Here is a 6,077-nt window from a genome sequence, read left to right on the forward strand (position 1 = left end):
TGTATGGTTTGAACTAAACATATATGACCGAAACATGAATTGCCAAATTCGATTCTATTTTGAATCCATGATATATCTACAAAGGAAACGCACTAAAAATATTTATTTTGGGTTAAATGTCGACCGTGCAAGGACCAGTCAAGGTCGTTTAAAACTTCCATCATCATCATCATCTCAAGAAGAGCAGGAATTATATGGTTGTGTAATTATTCAAAATACAAGACAAGAAAGATTTGCTCTGCAAGTTCAAAAATTTGATTACTATATACTAACATGCTATCTGTTAGTCGAAAATTAATTATCTCGGGCTTTTAATGCTCAATTTTACTTACTAATATTTAGAATAAATCGGAGTTTAATCGTTATCAATTGAATACAACGTGACAAAGGTTCTACTAGTAATATTGCTTTTTGTTCTTAAATTTTTCTTAATTGTTTTTTGTTTTGATATTTAGAAAATAATCATAAAAATTCTACACCGTATATAACTATCGTTGATAGCAATTATGTACAATTCTCCAGAGTTGTTCAACATATTTTCTAATTATAAATATTCTTTTATTCTACTTATATTGCGAATCAAGCGAGACTCGATTGTGTCGTGGTATTGCGGTCAGGATATACATGCTAAACATGCTAAAGTTGTATTGGAATTTTAAAGTTTTACATTTTATTCCACTGTGTAAAATGTAAACATGGTAAAATAAACAAATGTACAATTTCAGTCAGTCTTTTTGGTGTAAACATGTCATACATAGATCATTCCGTAAAACGTTTTGAATGTCCTTGATAACTTACAGGTGACGAATGATTAGACATAATGTATTTCTCATTTTTGTCAGCTGTTGGTAAACATGGTTAACATAGCATGATTCTCCATTGTTAAGCCAATCTCAAAACGTTCCAAAAATAAAGTTATTTTTTACACAATAATATCTTGTGACTAAGCAAAATTTCTTGCAATTCATTGGAAGGATAAAAAAGTTTCCCTAGGTCACCCCTTTTTTTCTGTTTCAGATTGGGGTTTTTTTTTGTGAATTGTTTTTGTATCCTGTAGCTGGTTTCTATACAACACTCAAATCTTAAGAGATATTTTCTGCAATTGGATGACCCTTTTATTGTGGTAAAATAAAATGAAAAAGCAATGTTCAGACAGATTGAGGCCGTATGTTAACTTTCCTCAAATATTTAACAGACGATATTAGATATAAATTGTAGGTACATTAAAACATTTGGTTTTCTTAACTATGTTTTATTCAAATAAATGTTACAGTTAATCAGCTATGGCAGTGTAAGTCATATTTTAACTAACTTGGGATAACAACACACAAAACAATTGAAATTAAATCATTCTGGGATAGTATATAAAAGATCGGAATGGTATATAAAAGATCGGAATGGTATATAAAAGATCGGAATGGTATATAAAAGATCGGAATGAATGAATGAATGATTAAAGGATTTTTTTTTTAATAAAATTATTTTGAAAACTGATTTTAAATAGAACGAAAGTTTCAATGACTTAGTCAGCTAATTCTTAGTTTGCTCTTCTATAAAATTGACAAAATGGCGCGTTATATTTGTAGGTCGTTTTGGTATTCAGTGCAATCCAAAATGATTTATAGTCTGTCCTAAAATTTTAAACGAATTATCGATAAAATTGATTATATTACTCGTGCTGTGTCCTGTACATACACAATTTATGAAATACGTGGTAGTTATTATTAAAAAAAACAATAAGCCTATACAAAAAACCAATGCATTTGGCATGTTCAACATTTAATCTATTTAGGAATAATCTAAATCAGATATATTAGTGTAAAACAAGTTCATAATCATTAATGAACAATGATGTCATCTGTAATTGCTAAATAATTAATTGATATCACAGATGTAAAAACAAAACGTGTCTTTTGAAACAATAACTCGTTAATATAATAGTTAGAATAGTAAAATTGATTTTTTAATGTTGGTCGAAACATTGTTCTTTTTTCTATTAATTTGCTTGTTACCCTAATGCCGATATCGGTAAGAAACTAGAAACATTTGTCAGTTCGACGGCACCAGACACGTTATCTGTTTGAGTTTTTATATTATTTTGTAAAATAGGTGGAAACATGAATGCACATAAACACAGACAATAAACTTTAAATAGACTGGCAGCGTAAACAAAAACTACAAAAAAATAATGTAAGAATACTCACCTTGTTTAGCAGTATTAGAACATTCTGTAAGGGTAAATTAAAAAAAAGGTCTACACTCTTGTTAACTGTTAACAAGAAAGAAAGGAGTAGGCCGATTTTGGCCCCAAATTTTAGTTTCATCTAACGAGATATTTAGGACACTTTTTAAACACTTAAGTGTCTATTTTAATTGATTCGATTAGTTTATGCTAAAGATTTTAACTGATTCAGTCATTAAAAACGCTCCGATTGAAGCTTAAATATGAAAAATCTATCAAATATGCCATAAAACGTCACTTTTCAGATGGTTTTCGTCAAAAATGAAAGTGGCCGCATCCGTGTTCATCCTCAACCTTTATATATGTTATGTATTATCATCAAATACAACTTACATTTCAATATTATGAATGAACACGAATGCGGCCACTTTCATTAAAGACGGAAACCGTCTAAAATTTTTAACTAAAATATTATAATTGTGAAGATTTCAGTAATTTAGCATGACTTTATGATGCTAGTACACGATATATGTGCATTGTATTGTCAAAAACAGCACATATTTGTGTAGCAGAAGCATTCTACTTTCCAAAAAATAGCTAAAAGATTACATTTTCACAATTTTGCAAAACTGCTAAATAGTGGGGCCAAAAAGGGGTTTTACTGAACCTACTCCTTTTGAATGGCAATTCGTTGAAAGGGGTCAGTTTGTTTGTGTAATTTGTAACAAAGCTAACATAAACTTTATTTTTCGATACAAAACATTATTTCAACCTCATTTGGACCTGAATAAATAAATATAAGAAGATGTGGTATGAGTGCCAACGAGACAATTCTCCATCCAAATCACAATTTGTATATTCCTAATATCTCCTTGCGTGTACAAGCTAATTAACGACGTCGATTTTATAATAAGGAGATATGCGTATCTGTCATTAACTCTTCTTGATGATTAATAAAAAACATTTAACATCAATGAGGTTCTTGAAGTAGCATATGTTCCTCATGATCTCTGTACGTCCAAATATATTTTCCTGATATCAAGTAAAAAGTATTTCTTTTCGCACCTCTGATCGTATGTTATTTCTATATAATGCCTTATCACACAACCCTAATATTGAAAGCCTTATATGACCGAAAATATAAATGTTTAAAAATATAGTGGTAATGTGAATGTTTATTTGTATTTTGTGTGCTGTTTATTTGCATTTAGTGTTGTTTTTTTTTGTATATTGTGTGTTGTTTATTTGTATTTTGTATTTTGTATGTTGTTTATTTGTATGTTAGGTAAAAGGCGTATCATACAAAATAAAAGTACCTTTGCCTCCATATTTCTCACATTTTATTTATTTACTTCATTTAGGAACAAATCAAAACAAGAAAAGTCATTTGTGAGTTTGGCATCTTCTGTTCTGTAAATGAAGTTGCTCATATGAATACTTCTTTATATGCAGATATTCGGTCAACGCCTTAACATTCCAATAAATTAACAAAAAGACTCAATCAATTCTTAAATAAATTCAATTTCAAGAAAGTAAATTTGAGTTATGTGTAAATCCTTTAGGGTTTGAAACCTTATGCGCTTCGGTTTTGCACTTGCTTAGGCTGTATCTGGCTTTTTTCAAAGACTTTTTTTCTATTCGAGCGTCGCTGGTGAGTCTTTTGGAATAATACGTTCGTCTGACGTGTGATATGCTAATCCTTGTATCTATGATGAGTTTATTAATGATACATTTTACAGATAATACGTTCATTGAGTGTAATAATTTAAAAAATTCGATGGAACTGAAATTCAACCTCATTACATATTCTTAAAAAGTCTGAGTAGATGTATTCAACATCTAAATAGTGCGATCTTTTTTAACAGTTCAATTGAGTTAATGGATTATTAGAAAACTTATCTGTTGACAATGTCAATCCTTTAAACGAACCTAGCGTATTTGTGCTCAAAGGATTACAGTATTAATTTGAATTTAAAAAGAGTGGTTGGGTTGTTAAACATAAAAGCCCAGTTGTTCTCATCAAATGCTCTTGATCATACAATCTCTTTTTCTAAATGTCAAACATAGTAATTGGATCTTGCAGTGAGTACATTATGTTTTATTCAAAACAAATTCTACTCTGAACAAAATACGAAGTGTAACGGAATTGTACAAATAGACTGATTAATTTCCTTACGAAAAGAGGTTGATTATAAAAAGATGTGGTATGGTTGCCAACATAATATATATATCACGTAGAAGTAAACAAATAAAGTCCATCGAAAGGCATTCAACAAAACCCGTACCCCCTAGCAAACTATAAAAGTCCGAGAAAATTCAACGTAAGAGAAAAGCGCTGATGACCTAATTTATGAAAACAATTCATGAAGGAAAACAAACATGACATTTAGCAAAACACATTCAAAATAAAGTAATAGGAACTAAATATAACCGGATTGTAAAAATATATGGTACTCTTGTACCAATATAAAAAGACGAAACTGAAGGAAGAAAAGGTTGTGGAGTTTTCATGTAATTAAACAACAGAAAATACTTAAAACTCCAGTCCCACTAGACCACGATCGCACCACGCTCACCGCGATCTAAAATAAATTTAGATCATGGTGAGGTCGCAGTTTGAACGGCATGAAAATGTAAATTTTCGTTGCTTTCACGATGCTACTACGTCCTTCTTACGCTTCTACAAAGATCCCGCTACGATTATACCACGTTCTCACCGCGCTTATTCTGCGACCTCACTACTCGTATCAAGATCTTTCTACGCTCTTCGCGTTCTCACTACGACCATACCCCGAGTTATCCGATTGCAACACGATCTTTCGCGATTATAACACGTTCTAACCACGATTATACTACGTTCATAGCGCGATCTTACTACGTTCTCAGCAATAACGTCAACATCGTGTTCCATATCAATACAGTTCAATTTCTTCTATTTCTGATTAAATCGTAGATTTCTCGGAAACAATACAGTCATGCCACCAAAATCTACCAGAACAAGTGGGCATGGTGGTAGGAGTTGATGTAGAAGCAGAGGGAGCAAAGTAACGAATCCTGATCGAGCAGAGATGTCGGACCGACCAATCCAACCTAAATTACAACCTATAGCTGGTCCATAAAGCTCAATGACGATATTTTAGTGAACTATAGCAGAGAGGACATAGATGTATCAATAAATATATATATATATTTATATAGGAAGATGTTGTTTGAGTACCAATCAGCACGCTATAAAGGACCCAAAATATTACTAGTGTTAAACCATTTAAACGGGAAAACCAACGGTCTAATCTATATAAAAACGAAAGCATGGTTGAGACGTTAGAGCAAATGGATAATTACATTCAAGCAAACAAAATCTAGGGAGCTTTTTTATATATTGTAGGTGAAAATGACAATGAGAATGATGGTCGTAGTGTGGACGTAGTCAGGTCGTAAGAAGAGCGTGATGAGGACGACAAGGGCGTGCTAGAATCGTACTATGGTCGTGAACAGCGTGGTATAGTCGTAGTGGAAGCGTATCTTACTACGATCTTAGTGCGTTCTCACTACTCTTGTACTACGACCCGATTATTTCACCACGACCGCACCACGATTGTTTTGATTATGTTCAAAGTTGGCCACGATCTTCACGATCTTGAAGACCTCACCATGACCGTGATATCACCTTACTGTGATCTACACGATCGAACTACGAACATCAAAATTTGCATTTTTTTCACGATCATGGCCTAGTGAGACTGGGGTATTAATTATTTAGTAAAATATTTTTTTTCTTTTAAACAGAGCCAGTAGTAAAAGATATATAAGTTTATAAATTACTTTTCCATCTTCATTTAAAATTTTGAAAGATAAATGGACAAATAATTATATTTTGTTCGTCGCATTTTCGGCA

Source organism: Mytilus edulis, chromosome 10, assembly GCF_963676685.1.
Source record: "Mytilus edulis chromosome 10, xbMytEdul2.2, whole genome shotgun sequence".
Taxonomy (NCBI): domain Eukaryota; kingdom Metazoa; phylum Mollusca; class Bivalvia; order Mytilida; family Mytilidae; genus Mytilus; species Mytilus edulis.